The following is a 16,605-nucleotide window of genomic DNA, read 5'->3' on the forward strand; positions in this document are numbered from 1 at the left end:
TGAATAATTGACTCTCTTGAACCAGTTGAAGCTGGTTACAGCACAAACCTGAATATATTCTTTGCTTTTTTTAAAACGAAATAATATTTCATCTCACTCTCTCTAGAATCTTTTAATATTGCTTCCTAGTAATTATCTGAAAAAAAACCTCAATTCACAGGAATATATGAATGCCCAAAGAAATCCTTTTAAAATTTTTTGTACCCAAGAAGTACATGCTAACAATTTCAGGCTCTGCACTGGCAGGACTGGGGTGTAAAGTTGCTCAATGGAGAACTTGGATCTTTGGTATAAGGGCTACCAAGCCCCTTACAAGGATGCTCATATACCGTTGGTGTCCAACTGCCACCCAACATTCATCTGTAGTTCCAATAAACTGTCATTTGTACAGTGATCACAGACTAGTAAACTATCTTAACAGATGGACTAAACCAGGTACAAGGTAATTGATAGACTTCAAGCATGTTAATGAGTTAGAGAGGTGTCTACTCCAACCATGTGAAGATTTTCTGGGAGGAATAGGAAGTTGTGTTTTTCTTTTGTTTCAGTGGACCATGAAGGTGATAGAAACAGGTGCTGTAGAGCCCTTGAAGCTTGGTCAGACATCTAAAACACCAGTCATCCACTGCATTCAGAGCCATCACCAGAGTGAAGCTGATAACATTGTACAACTCTGTTTCACTTGAATCCAATTTATTGGTGAGTCAAATGGCATCATTCATATCATTTTATGATTTTATTATTTTACTCTTCAATGATTTAATTTTCTATAATTTTACTATATTACTTTTTTACTATCTTACTATTTTACCTACCTCAGAGTCCTATACTAACAGGCTAGTGATGAAGAATCAGGTGTACATACACTGGAACCTATAGTCCCAAACCTGCACACAGTTGGCCCACTCTGTAGGGTCATTTTTTCACTCTACTGAAGCAGCAATGGGATTTAGCAAACCCTGGGGAGCTGAGAAACCTTTTCAACCACCTCACTGTTCACCTCCTGGCATGAGAAAGAATTTGGTACAGCGCTCTAAAAGTGGTTTGCTTGGGGAAGAGCCAAGATTGTGGAGCAAGACAAATCTACTCTTAGCTCTCCTCCCAAAGCCCATAAAATACCTATAAAAATTACTATAAACAAATTCTAGAGCAGCAGAAGCCACAAAACAACACAGTGAAAGAAATTTCCAGCCCAAAGCAGTCTGGAAGACCAACAGGAAAGGTCTATCACACTGGGTGCAGAGCACAGTCCAGCCTTGGTCACACAGCAGCAAGGACAGGACAGGCTTCAAGGTACCACCACCAGCAGCTGCAGGTCTCAGATTGCTCAAGACACAAACACCAAGACAGCTTCAAAGGTCAGTGATAAAGCTCTTTAACTTGGGTGAGAAAGGAACTCAGAAGTATAGCCTTGACTCCAGTCAGCCACAGCTTCCATTTTTGGAGCCTTGGCCTGAAGGTGCTGGGGGAATTGAGCACCTGATCTGGATCTCAGCCCTAAGTGGTGACTGTGGGGTGAGGAGTGCTGGCTGGTGTGGTGGAGCTTTTGGAGGCTCTGGAGAGGGAATTCTGCTCACAGACCAGAGTACAGGCCAGGGTAGGAGTAAATTCCTGTCCCTTGATTTTGCCATCTTGGAGGTACTGAAAACTTACAGGTCCCCAGAGCATATTCTCCTCTTGACAAAGAACTGAAAAGTCAAGTAACTGGCTGGGAAAATGCCCAATAAAGGGAAAAATAAGACTAGAGAACACTACTTTCTTGGTGAACAGGTATTTTCTTCCATCCTTCCAGATGAAGAAGAACAATGCATCCCATCAGAGGAAGACATAAAAATCAAGGCTTCTGCATCCAAAACCTCCAAAATAAATACGCGATTGTCTCAGGACATGGAAGAGCTCAAAAAAGATTTTGAAAATCAAGTAAGAGAGGTGGAGGAAAAATTGAGAAAAGACATGAGAGTGATGCAAGAAAATCATGAAAAGCAAGTCTACAGCCTGCTAAAGGACACCCAAAAAATGCAGAACAAATTAACACCTTAAGAAATAGACTAACTCAAATGGCAAAAGAGGTCCAAAAGGCCAAAGTGGAGAAGAGTGCTTTAAAGAGCAGAATTAACTAGATGGAAAAGGAGGTTCAAAAGCTCATTTCTTTAAAAATTGGAATGGAGCAGAGGGAAGCTAATGACTTTATCAGAAACCAAGAAATGACTAAAGAAAACCAAAAGAATAAAAAAAATAGAAGACAACATAAAATATCTCATTGAGAAAACAAATGACCAGGAAAATAGATCAGGAGAGAAAATTTAAAAATTATGGGACTACCTGAAAGCCATGATCAAAAAAAGAGCCTAGACATCATCTTTCATGAAATTATCAAGGAAAACTGGCCTGATATTCGGAAACCAGAATGTAAAATAAATATTGAAAGAATTCACCAATCACCTCCTGAAAAAGATCTAAAAATAAAAACTCCTAAGAATATGGTAGCTAAATTCCAGAGTCCACAGTTCAAGGAGACAATATTGCAAGTAGCCAGAAAGAAACAATTTGAGTATTGTGAAAATACAATCAGGATAACACACAATCTGGCAGCTTCTACATTAAGGAATTGAAGGGCTTGGAATATCAGATTCCAGAAGTCAAAGGAACTAGGATTAAAACCATGAATCATATTCCCAGAAAAACTGGGTATAATACTACAGGGAAAAATGATCATTCAATGAAGTAGAGGACTTTCAACCATTCTTGATGAAAAGACCAGAGCTGAACAGATAATTTGACTTTCAAACACAAGAATCAAGAGAAGCATGAAAAGGCAAAGAGGAAAAAGAAATCATAGGGACTTAATAGGGATGAATTGCTTACATTTCTACATGGAAAGATAATATTTGTAACTCATAAAACTTTTCTCAGTATTTGGGTGGTTGGAGGGATTATACACACATACACAACTCTATCCATGTATCTATCTATCATCTATCTATCTATTGTTATACCTCTCTCTCTCCATACACACACACACACACACACACACACACACACACACGTATATATATACATATTCAATTAAGGGGTTAGAGAAGAATATATTAGGAAGAGAATTGGAATGGGGAAAATTATCTCACATAAAAAAAAGGAAGAAAAATCTTTTTCTTTCTTTCTAGTTTTATTCATTTATTTTTAGATTTTGTCCTTCATTTCCACAAAATTTAGAGCTCCAATTTTTCTCCCCATCTTTCCCCTACCCAACACCTTGCTTTCTGTTTACCTCTTCCCTCAATTTGCCTTCCCTTCTGTCACAGCCCACCCTTCTGTTATTCCCATTTTCTCTCTTTTCTTGTAGGGTAAGATAAATTTCTATACCCCATTACCTATATTTCTTATTTCCCAGGTATATGCAATAATAATTTCAACATTTGTTTCTAATACTTTGAATTCCAACTTCTCTTCCCCCCTCCCTCCCCACCCATCCCCAATGGGAAGGCAAGCAACTCAATACAGGCTATATATGTGTCATTTTGCAAAAGATTTCCATAATAGTTATATTGTGTAAGCCTGAATATATTGCCTTCCATCCTGCCCTGTCCCCCTTTTTTTTCTATTCTCTCATTTGACCTTGTACCTTCCCAAAGGTGTTTACTTCTAGTTACTCCCTTCTCCCATTTGTCCTCCCTTCTATCATCCTCCTCACCCCCCTTGTCCTCTTCTCCCCTACTTTCCTGTAGTGTAAGACAGATTTTCATACCAAATTTAGTGAGCATGTTATTCCCTTCTTAAGCCATATTTGAAGAGAGTAAGCTTCACTTTCCCCCTCTCACCTCTTCCCATTTCTCCTCCATTGAACAAGGTTTTTCTTATCTCTTTTATGAATGATAGTCTGCCCCATTCCATTTCTCCCTTTCTCCTCACAATATTTTCCTCTCTCAGCCCTTTATTTTATTTTTTGTTGATATCATCTCTTATTATTCAACAAAACCTATATTCTATGTATACATACATATACATATATGTGTGTGTGTGTGTGTGTGTATAATCCTTCAACCTACCCAAATACTGAGAAAAGTCTCAAGAGTTACAAATATTATCTTTCCATGTAGGAATGTAAACAGTTCAACTTTAGAAATTCCTTTATGATTTCTCTGCTCTGTTCAGTGTCCCATGGGACAGACCTTTCCTATCAGCCTTCTAGATTACCTTTGGCTGGAAATATTTTTCACTCTGTTGTTCTGTGCCTTCTGCTGCTCTAGAATTTGCTGAGTCATTTTTTACAGGTATTTTGTGGTAGTAGGGGAAGTGCTAGATTATATGCATCTTTCTACTCTACCATCTTGGTTCCACCCCCCCCTTCCCCAGAAAAAGCTTTTTCTATGGAGGGGAAAATGGTGAGGTGAGAGGGAAAAAGTAAAGCTTACTCTCATCACATTTGGCTTAAAGAGGGAATAACATGCACACTCAATTTGGTGTGAAAATCCATCTTACACTACAGGAAAGCAGGGGAGAAGGGGATAAATGGGAAAGGGGGGATGATAGAAGGGAAGGCACACGAGAGGAGGGGGTAATTAGAAACAAACATTTTTGGGGAGGGATAAAGTCAAAAGAGAGAATAGAATAAATGGGGGGGGGCAGAATAGGATAGAGGGATATATAGTTAGTCTTTCACAACACGACTATTATGGAAGTCTTTAGCAAAATTAAACATATATAGGCTATATTGAATTGCTTTCCTTCTCAGTGGGGGTAGGTGGGGAAGGAGGAAGGGAGAGAAGTTATAACTCAAAGTTTTAGGAGTGAATGATGAGAATGGCTTTTCATGTAACTAGAAAAGAAGAAACACAGGTAATGAGGTACAGAAATCTACCTTGCCCTGCAAGAAAAGAAAGAAGACAGGGATAAGGGAAGGGAGGGGTGTGACAGAAGGGAGGATATATTGGGGCAAGGGGTAATCAAAATGTATGGTGTTCTATGGTGTGGGGAGGGTAGAGATGGGGAGAAAATTTGAAACTCAAAATCTTGCAAAAATGAATGTTGAGAACTAAATGTAAATAAACTAAAATAAATGGTCTGCTTTACCTAATCCTGTAACCCCTGTCTTTTTACTGTTATAGGTAGGCATCCCACACTCTAGTACAATCATAAAAATGAACAAAACCTTTTGCAAAGATGATTTCACTCACCATTGATACATGAAATATATTCATACTTATGGACATCATGAAATCCAGGACACCTGAAAGACAGATCTTTTTTGTGAGAGAATTCAGCATCTACATAGCAGCCCTGACTTTAACAAGGCTGGCAAATGAGGGCTGGATTACCAGAGTTGGAGCTGAATACATGTGTTTCTATAGTGGTCTAAGTGATGGGGAACTCCAGGAAGCTGGCAAAGGTTTCACAATCAAATCTAATTTAGTCAACAAACTTATATGACTCCCTAAATGAATAACCTACAAGCTCATGACAATGCAACTGTCACTTGAAGAAAAGTTCCATGTCACCATCATCAGTCATATGCTACTCCCAAGGTGAACCCTGATGAGGTCAATGAAAGATTTATGAAGACCTGGAGACTCTCTTCATGAATGTGCTAAAAGACAAAAAAGCTCATAATTCTGGGTGACTAATTCTAGACTAGGCAGAAACTTTCAGACATGGCAGAGAGTTTTTATAAGAAATGGAGTCAGAAATAGCAATAGCAATAGTCACTTGCTGTTTTCACTTGTCTCATGATCTTCTCATCAACCACAATGTTTTCTGTTTACCGAAATGCAACAAAACTTTATTGATGCATCTTTGCAACAAATGCTACATAACGTCAACTATACCATTGTAAGGAGAAGTGACAGACATAATGGGAGAGTGACAAAGATGAAGTGATGTGTGGCACAGAGTGTTGGACTGATCATAGACTTATCTTCTGCAAGCTAAACATTTGGATTCAGCAAAAGAAAAAGCCCCAAGTCATGACAACTATCACAAGAGTGAATGTCAACATATTACAGGTCTTCTCTCTATGTGAACTGTTTGTTACTCCCTTGAAGGTTAAACTGAGCCTCTACATTGTTGGTAACAGTGGAATAGGAGTGGGAAACTTTCAGATATTTGGTGTATATCACCTCATTTAGTTATCTGGGCCAGGACGCACACAAACTTCCTTTGGCAGTCTGCTTTGATGAACTTGATACACATATTACCAAAGCTAGCTTAGTATTGGGGATGCTCCAAAATAGCATGTGAGACAGAAGAGGTATTAGTCTGCCTATCAGACTAAAGGTCTACATAGTTATTGTGCTGATTTCATTGTTTGTTTCTTTCAAAACCTGGGTAGTCTACCAGTACCTTGCGAGAAAATTGAACCCCTTCCATTTGAATTGTCTTAGGAATATTTTGAAGATCACCTGGATAGATAGAGTGCTAGATACTGAGGTCTTTTCTTGAGTTGAACACAAACATTCAATCTGTCCTTCAGAAGGGTCAACTCCAATGGACTGACCTTGTTGTTGAATTCCAACCATGCATTTTCCTAAGAATCTATTTTATGAATAGACTTTCATACAAGGCACTCACACAGAGGTCATAAGAGATAATGCAAGAAAACTGTCATGGTCTCTCTAAAGAAATTTGGTATTGATTGCGAACATGTACGACACGAGCACAGGATCATCCAGCATGGGATACCCACCTCAAAGAATGTTTTGTACTCTATGAGCAAAACAGAATTACAGTAATTCTAAAGAAATATGAGTTGCTCAAATTTAGAAAAATCTTCTTCCTAAATGACCTTATAGACTACTTGTGCCCAACCTATGGCAGAGTCTTTGTAGCTTGAATTGATATAATCAGCAACAAATGGACACACTGTACATTGTCCCCAGGATTTTGATGTAGTTTTGGTCCTCCTTTAGCAAAAAGGACAAACAGCAAAAAGAAACACTTTCTCAAAAGCTTTTAGTCAGTTCACTTTTGTAGCCCTGTCTCCTCCATAGCATCAGGAACATTTTGGACTTAGGCTTCAATGATTCAGAAGAACTGAAAACCTTGATCCCTATCTGGTGTGGCCACACTTCTCCCAACCTTGCTTGTTTCTGGTACTGACACTGAGATCTCTTTAAATTTATGGAAAGAATAATATATTGCTATGATAAAATATAAATTATTGAAACTTGGATAACAAAATCAATCTGAGTCCCTCATTGTATAGCATATCATACAGATGAGCTACTATAGCAAACTAGAATGACTGTTTTTGTGTACTGACAGCAAGAAAACTAGGACTGAAAAACTCTAAGTGTTTTCTTAGGTTCTTACCTTTGAAGGGAATGCAGAACATGAAAACCCCTTGTGTATATTTTTCCTTGTTCAGGTATTCAAGCCTCTGGGCAAAAAGAATACAAGAAAATATAAAAAATAATTAGAGATATCCAAGCAGTAAAAAGTGAGAAATTTATGTACACAGATAATAGGCTGCTAGCACTCAATGACAAATTCTACATCTGTTAAAGAAAAATCTATGCTCATATATGATTTTTTATATTCTCAGAGGATAAAATATGAACTAAGTAAACAACAACAACACAACTCTATCATATTCCAAAATATGTCCACTTGAAATACTTCAATCATGAAATGTCTTTATGAAGTTCTAAACTACATAATCTTTGGATTTTTTTTTTTGACTGGGGATTGCAAATATGTATATTGCCTAAGTATGACCTTTGTAACACTAAATACATGCCTGAAAGTAATTATTGCAGACTAGATGTAATGGAAATTTAAATGGGAAGGTCTTTCCCATTCATAAATAGAACCACGTGACCTGCTTGAATCACATGGAAGCCTAAGTCACATGTGGTAGGAGGAGTTTGCCAAATGGGTGGAACAAGAAGGGTAGAACAGAACTGGGAGGAAGTTGGTGAGAGCAGTTAGTGTGGAGGAGAGAGGTCACAGGCAGGCACAGCTAGTCTTATCAGTGTTTGTGGGAAGGCACCAGGAAGGAGTAAGGAGGGAGGCTTGCAAATGACTTTGTCCACTGCAGTTCTAATGTGCATTAACTTTTTTGTCACTATGATGGATTTAGCTTTCTGGTGTCTGAATAAGTGTTTTTCTTCTGATTTCTATATGAAGAGTCTGCTATACCTTGTGATTCAGGATGATGCCAGGATATTCTTAGTCACTGCCAGTGCTGTGAATATTTCCTTGGTGACATACTAGGCCTAGTAGAAAAGTATAGAGGAATTCATATTTATTGGATATGAATGCAAATGTATAAGCTAGATCTATGAATGGGACCATGTGCCCAGGTTAATGTCAATCTGTAAGCAATATTTAAATGCCTAGCTCATTCATTTATTGGACAATTGAATGGGCCTATGATGTCTTAGATTCTCAATCTAAACAGTTCAGATTGAAACCTCACCCACACTTTCTCTGTTAATATGTTGTCTATGTCCTGCCACCATATGTTAGGTGCCTTCCGCCATATTTCTTGGCATTGTGGGTAAACATTGGTGTACTTACTGCCATATGACTGGTCTACCCCAATCCTTTTCTTATTACAATCTCACAGATAACACTTCGTGTCACTTCTGTACAGTTCTGGATTGTTAATATATACAACCTACTTACGTAGAACATGTGTTTATATTGCTCTTTGCTTGACTTTCACTTTCAATTTTTCAGACAATTATTCCTTATCTCATAGTTATATAGCATCACTAGAAGAATATTTGTTTTTATGTCAAAGGGCACCTTTGTCTGGAAGAATCTTAATGCTGTTGAAAGTACTGCAAAATTGTCCAAAATAGTTCAGGTTGCATTCATTTTCAATATCATTGTCCATTTTTAGTGTCTATCCAAGATGCATATGCCTATGGAACATCTCCATGCAATATACATCACTTCTATGTTTTAAATCACAGTTCAAAAATATATATCCCACTCTATGTATGAGCTCTTAATTTCCTATATCTGACTTTCTTTTATGAAGCTCTTGGCTTTAAAGCCCTGACATGCAAGTGAATTGGATTTTAGTGAGAGAGGGCTATGTAAAGTCACCAGATTCATTTTCTCCTCCAGAACCATCTGAGTCCGTTGGCAAGATATAGAACAGGATGACTGGAGAGAGGCTTGGATGCAATGGGAGAACTTGGCCTTTTTAAGCTAAAGTTTTTAACAGGTTTCAGTTTGACTAATGCAACTCCCACTTAATGTTTGAGGCTATCTTTTTTACCTAGTCAATAAATAAAGGAATGAACGAATAGATAGATAGATAGATAGATAGATAGATAGATAGATAGATAGATAGATAGATGATGGATAAATGAATGAATAAAAAACTTCTAAAAAGTCAATATGGGATGGAAAGATGGTCAGGGCTTCCGGCCAAAGCCAAAATAACTGCTATTTGTATTCATTCTGAATCAAGTCTGGGCCAAAACAATGACTGAGAAGAGGTTGCCCTGAAACATACTGTTGGATAATCAAATGAAATCCAGAGTGATTTGGGTTTGAAACTGGTTTTTAAGAAAGAAAAAAAAAGTCACCTTACTGATGTTATAGTCCCCTTTAAGAAGGAAGGACAAGCAACAACTTTTGTGAGTAGAAAAGGAGCTGCCCAGTGGAGACCAAATTGGAATTGGCTGGTGACTTTGCAGAAACCTCCCTCCATCAACTAAATCCAATTCACTCGCATACCATTGCATTAGCTTACTGATGCAATGGTCCTCTTCAAGAATGAAGGACAGACAACAAGAATATTGACTTTAATTGGTAGCAGTAATGAAAATGTCATCTGTGCATATATTTTTGATTACCTTGACCCAAATTTTTAATCATTAAAAATGTTTCTAGACAGACACAGAGACAAACAGAGACACAGGGAGACAAAGACGGACAGAAACAGAGAGACAGAGAGAGACACATAGAGAGACACATATAAATAATAATTGTATTATTTCTGTCTCTGTAAGAGTGGCTCCATTGTTAAACTAACTTCCATTTCAGGGTAACTTGGACTTTCAAAATTACATCTACTTCTCTGTATTTGAGTTTATCTCTACCACAATACATTTGCAAAGATTTTTTTATAAAATGTTCATTTATGAAATGTTTATAAAATTTTTATAAAATGTAATATAATTCTAATTGTTTTCAAGAACAATGTTCTAAGTCTGAAATCTTTACATTCTATTATTTTATCTGCTGGCAGAAAACATTGTTATCTCATGCCATATAATCCTTTATTTAGGAAAAAGCAGATGTTAAGCTTTTAGAAAAAGAGAAAAGGAGAAATTTGAGGTGTAGAAGCGATAACTATTTTCAAATAGTTAAGAGGTTTTTCAAGAGGATAAGGATTAAATTTCTCCCAATTGGATTCACCAGGTAGAACTTTGAGCAACCTATGAGAATTACAGCATTTTAAATTTAAGGGAAAACTTCCTAAAACTGATCTAAAAGTAGAATTGATTGCTTTAAGAAGTTATGGGCCCTGTCCTACTAAAGGTTTTCAAAATGACATTAGATAACCACATCAGAAATGTTGTAGAGGAGATTCCTGGTGAGATTTAAGTTGAGTTAGTTGGTCTCTGAGTTTCCTTTGAGCACAGGTAGCCTGAGGTTGTGATTCCATAAATGATATTTCCTTCTTGTTCCTTCTGCTTCTAGTCCTCTATTTCATTCTGTAACTGATCAGGTTTCAGAACTCCTGGAAATTCTCTATCAGTTTGTCAGTGCTTACCTTTCTCCACTGTTCTCAGGCAATGGTTTATAACCAGCAAATTCCAGAATTTTCTAATAAAAAGAAACTTTCTTGGATAATGCACAATTAACTAGCACATTTTATTCACCCCACCCCAATTTTGGACTCTTAGTTCACTGAATATACCCAAATCAACTATCAATAAGAAAGTTTCAAGTACAATCTATATGCCATTCACTTTCCACATTTTTAAAGACTCTCTGCTATTATAAGAAACACATCTACCAAAGTCTGACAGTTATTCATTTATCTGGTATCATACAAATCTAGTCAAAGAAAACTTTAAACTCAATAGGTGAGTCATGAAAAAATATGTATGGATAGTCTCCATGTTAAAAGACACATGAATGATCTAGAAGGTAGGAAGAATGCAAATAATTGAGAAAACTTGAATTTCATAAGACAATACTCAAGAAAGTATTAATGGATAAAAAAATGAGAACTCAGGTATAAATATAAAAATGCTATGTGTCTGTACCCTGTATATTCCCTAAATTAAAAACAAGACTAGAGAAACAGGGGGGCAAATTTGATCATAGATATGTCACTGAGATTTAGTGGGATGATATATATGCTTGGATAATAATTCTGGTAGTGATAGAGTGACAGGATCCAGACCCCTAAAAGGAAAAGACCATGTCTTTGAAAACTACCCAGTCCCTGATTTTTTCCATACATTTCATAGCCCAAATCACTAGTATCCCACCCAAGGCATTTGGCCCATTCCAGACCACCTAGATCACTCAGTCAGCTTACTTGATGTTCATTTCACTGTAACTCCCACCCCTGAATTCTTTGTTCCTTTCTATATTGTATCTGGCCCACCCAGGCTACACTTATTAGTCCTATCCAGAGATTTTCACTGCCCCTTTTTTGTATGTAAGTATCAGTCTCACCACCATTAAGTTGTAGATTCACTAGGAATTTCACCTGCTCCTATTGTCATTACAGCAAAACTTTGCCACCTTGACTGAAAGAAAGCTTGAGTCCTTGATTTCTTTCTGGGCAGACATCCTTGTACCCTTACATTTTGGAGTTTCCAGCACCACAAACAACATCAGAAGATTACACCTTATTCATAAAAGACAGAAAATTTAAAGATAGAAGCAGAATAATGTCATATATGTAAAGAAAAAATATTGCTATGTGTGAAAATTCAGGAACTAAAGCACATATGAAATTATGAGGAAACTTTAGATTTCAACTCCACAATTCCTCCTGGGGTAATGCGTTTTGCCAGAACGTCCATCTGTCTGGATTCAGAACTCTGCAGTTCCTTGTCTCTTTATTGTTGACATCTGAAATTGTATTAGTAGAGTTCTATAGTAATAAAGGAAATTTCCATCCGTTAGAAAATTTGAATTCATGGTAAAGAATATAGATTATAAAAGGAAGGAGAAATTATTTCATGGATTTGTCTAGGGGAAACTTCAGAGTAGTGGATAAAAATTGAGCTGCACCTGTTAGTCAAGAATAATTTACCCCTTGATATGTATGGGGGATTGTATGTGAATTGGAGGAAGAGTTGCACAAAGTCATTAACTTCACTCTGTCAGAGACATCAAAGTCCAGTGGCAAGACAGAAATCAGGAAAAGTGGCAATGACCTGGGACGCAATGTGTGGCTGGTATCTTTGATATCTGACTAAGTTCTAAGTACTCCACAGGATCTGCTTCAGGCACTCTCGTGGCCATTGGAATAAATTGTTCTTATCCACACATTCCACTGGGGAATGTTTTCACCTCCTTCAGATAGATATCTCTCTTATTCCAATTAGTCTGAGATCTGTTTGTAATCCTCAACTTGATTTAACCCAATCTGCTGAAATGATTTTACCAAAGTGTGGCAACTGTGCATGTTATAGTTTCTTCGAGCCACAGGTGAGGGTTGGATGATAGGTGGACACCAGAGACATAAGAGCAACTCTAGAAAAACCTCAGTAAGCCCTCATAGAGGAGGTATTGGTCCTGCCTGAATAGCCTATATGTAGCTCAGTGATAGAATGCATGCTTTTCACATATGAGGCCCAGGTTTAATTCCAAACATCTCCACATGTGAAAAGAGATATGAATATTGTTGACCATATTTAAAGGTTTCTTGTTTGTTTGTTTTTGCTTAGGTGTGATCTCTCTCTTAATATATCTTCTCTCTAATATCTCCTGCCTTCTGCTTTTTCTTTTCTATATGCCTGCTGAATTAAAAATATTCCTTCAGATAATTCTCTGTGTGTATTATTTTTTTAACCAGTTAAGATGGAATAGAAGTTCAATGGTCAGCTGCTTGCTCCTACTTTTTCCTTCTTGTTTACATGTCTATTTGAATACTCTGACTATGTGGCATAATTTTCTCTAACCTTCATTTCCTTTGCCCCACTCTTCATGAATTCCTCTTCTCTTTCTAAAATTCTTATTTTATGATCATTAAAATGTAACAGAAATATTCCTTGTCCTTCTGACTAATTAATAATCTCTCAGTTACCACAGTTGATGACAGGGTTCAGAAAAGACACATGCATCATTTTCCCCATATATAAGCAATTTATTCCTCCTTCATCCCTCATGAGTGTTCTTTGATGTTGAGCTTTTTTTTTTTTTGTCTTCGTTCCCCTATTTGAGTGTCAAAGTTCCTACTTAGCTCTGGATTTTTTTGTCAGGAAAATGTGGAAGTCCTCTACTTCATTGAAGACCATTCCCCTCTGTTGGATTATACTAATTTTCCTGACTGGACAATCTATTCTTGGCCATAATCCAATAAATGTATTTTGCTTTCGAGAATAATATATTATAGTCTCTTTCTTTACAGTGGTGCCTACTAAATCATATATGATACTGACTGTGACTCCTCCTTTCTTAAATTATTTCTTTATGGCTGCTTATACTATTTTTTCTTTCATCTAGAAACTAGATTTTGGCTATCATTTTCCTGAGAGTTTTCATTTTGGGATCTCTTTTAGGTGGGGATTGGTGGATTTTATTTAGACTTTACCCACTGATTCTAAAAGATGCAGGCAATATTCTTTTTAGATTTCTTCAAATGTAACAGTTAGGCATTCTTTTCTATGGTTATGTGGTTGAAATAACTCACCAAATCTTAAACTTGGTCTCTGCACTCTGTTTTCTAGGACATGTTATTTTTGCTTTGAAGTATATTATTTTTCTTCTTCTTTTTTTAGTTGTTTTATTTTGTTTTATTATGTCTTGTTGCTTCAAGAAGAATTTGGCTTCTGTTTGGTCCATTCTAATTTTCATGGTGTTTCTTGCTTGGGTAAGATTTTGTAGCTCCTTTGCCAATCTGTTAATATCCTTTTCAGTTATATCCATTTCTCTTATTTTTTCTCGTTTTCCCTTCAAGTTAACTCAATTCCCTTAAAAGCATTCTAACTCTTTAAAATTGTCTTTTTATTCATCAATTCCAGAAATTCTTGTTGAATTTCTGTCTGAATTCTGTTTTTTTCTAAGGTTTTGTTTGTGTTGGAGTCATTCATTTCTGGATTTGTCTCCAGTGTTCATGTCCCCAGTAGTCATTTTTATGGCAGCATTTCTTTTTTGTTTATCCTCTTCTTCCAGCCTACTTCTTGACTTTGGACTGGCTATTATTGATAAGCTTGTCAGATTTTTGAAGAGAAGGCCTGGACTGGTCGTGTTGCTGTTGATTTATTTAAAAATCTAAGAGACAGGCTAGAGACCTTTAAGGTTTTAGTATTTCTAGGGTGGTCTGATGGAGGACAAACTGGAGGTATTTGATGTATGGAAACAATTGCAGCATTGGGAGCCTAGTTCACTTATTTAGAATACAGAAAGCTCTACAGTAAAGAAAACTACATGCATATCTAAAAACTGGAAAATCAAGTGTCACCAGTCCCTGTGGCTTCAGTGCAGTAGGTACAGGAGTAGGTTAGTTTCAGGGATTTTAAATTAATTCTATTTGATAATTGGGAGCTTTGAAGGAACATAATTCCAGGATTCAGCTATGTCTATTTTCTTTAGAGAAATAATATAGAAATAGAGGTAACAGGACAGGGAAAACTGTCATTTCTCTGTTTTCCATAGGAAGAATTTTTTTTTTCATCAAATGGGACATTTTGTTTTTGGAAACATGGAAAAGGCAGATTTTTTTTCTATTGTATGGTCTTAATTTAAAATACTTCATCTTTTCTATTTCATTAAGCAGTTAGGACTTCATACTGTCAAGATGAATAGTGAGGTATTATTGCAAATCATTTCACAGGAAACCACATTCATGACACTGAGGTTCCCCCCGTATTCTTTCCAAAGGTGTCCAAATTTATGCACTGTTTCCCATGGAGGATCCATTTATTTGTAAGTTCCTGACATCCCTATTCGAGAGTCACAGGATCTTCAGGGCATGCTGCCCAGAACCCTATCTTTAGGCTAGTATAATCCCAAAGACAGCTGGGATAAAATGTTGTTTCCTTGGTTCCTGCTACATTTAGGGTATTTTTTTTTAAATTAGTGAGCATTTATGTATAAATAAGTAATTTTTATTCTTAATATTAATTTAATTTAAAATTTCTTTTGAACAAAATAATTTGAAAAAATAATAGAAACAGTTTGCATTTGGTTAGCAAGGTTTTTAATTCTACTATTTTAATACTTTTCTACTTAAAATGAGAATAGCAAAACTTGTATCTCTTAACAGGTTCATTGTTTTGCTTTATATAAGATAATAATGGATATTACTCAATGGCAACATTTAAATTGAATAATGTTTTTCTTTTTTCATTTTTTGGAAATATAGAGAGTAAAAGTGAACACATTGAATAATTCTGGGTCAGGATGAGGTTCATTTATACATGATCATATAAATAAATGCCAAATATTGATATTTATAAAAAAGAGCATCAAGAAATTTCTATTTACTGAATTCAGAAGCTTTATAATATTATCTACATTATGTGTTTGCCAATTTTATATATGTATATATGCATGTATATATACATATGCATGTGCGAAGTCATCAGTGATTCAATACTCTCTAGAATCTTTTACAATATCCATTTATTTGTTATGGCCTCTTGAACAAATTATGACATATCTATGATGCCAAAATAGTCATTTAATTCAGTAAAGAGAAAAAGATCAGTCCTTATATTTGTCATAACTATGACAAAAATAACATTTGATTGATTGATTTTTTTTACTTTATAGTTGGTGGTTATGGAATCATGAAAATATGCTCAATTTCTAAAGAAACCTAAAGGCTTGTCTTTTCAAAATTTGAAAAGTTCAATTATTTGCCCCTGGCAATCACAGTGACATTTTTTTGTAAAATGTTTTGGTGAAGAGACCATAAAAATCTTTGATCATGACACAGCCTTAAAAAAAACTGTACTGATTAATTTTCAATAGCATTTTTAAAAGTAAAATATTTTTCAGGTATAAATAGATGAATATTTTTTAAACTGTAAAAAAAAAAACAAACTTTGAAATTGCCCATTATGCATCCTCTCAGTTTCTAAGACAGCTGTTGTATTTTCCCCTCTTTAACAACTGTGTACCTCAGGTGTAAGTAGAGAATTATGAGGACTTAGCATACTGATTGCTTCACTTACCCTTCAGTCTACCCTAGCACTATTGAGCTAAGTAATAGAAGTACCCTGTACCCTGCCATCCTTCCCACTGTTGGACCTTCAAAGTACCTCTGATCTTTGCATCTGCTTGCAGCTGAATTTTATTTTATTTGTTGTCTCTTTTATTTACAGTTTGAGTTTATTGACAGCAATGACTTTCACTTTATTTGTATTTATTGTGCTTTGCACATAGCCAGCATTGAGTAAATAATTTCCCTCTCTCTATGTTTCTCTGTCTCTGTGTGTCTCTGTCTGTCTCTCT

The 16,605-nt window shown here is 36.1% G+C and overlaps 1 long non-coding RNA gene across 1 annotated transcript in view; it reads left to right on the top strand.

Moving 5' to 3' along the window:
* Positions 1 to 365: 365 nt before the first annotated feature.
* Positions 366 to 16,605, top strand: part of LOC140509511 (uncharacterized) — a 138,364-nt gene continuing 122,124 nt past the window's right edge. The window contains exon 1 of the long non-coding RNA XR_011968793.1: positions 366 to 699. This is a non-coding gene — a long non-coding RNA (uncharacterized lncRNA). The remainder of the gene's footprint in view (positions 700 to 16,605) is intronic.

The sequence above is a fragment of the Notamacropus eugenii genome, chromosome 6 (genome assembly GCF_028372415.1).
Source record: "Notamacropus eugenii isolate mMacEug1 chromosome 6, mMacEug1.pri_v2, whole genome shotgun sequence".
Taxonomy (NCBI): domain Eukaryota; kingdom Metazoa; phylum Chordata; class Mammalia; order Diprotodontia; family Macropodidae; genus Notamacropus; species Notamacropus eugenii.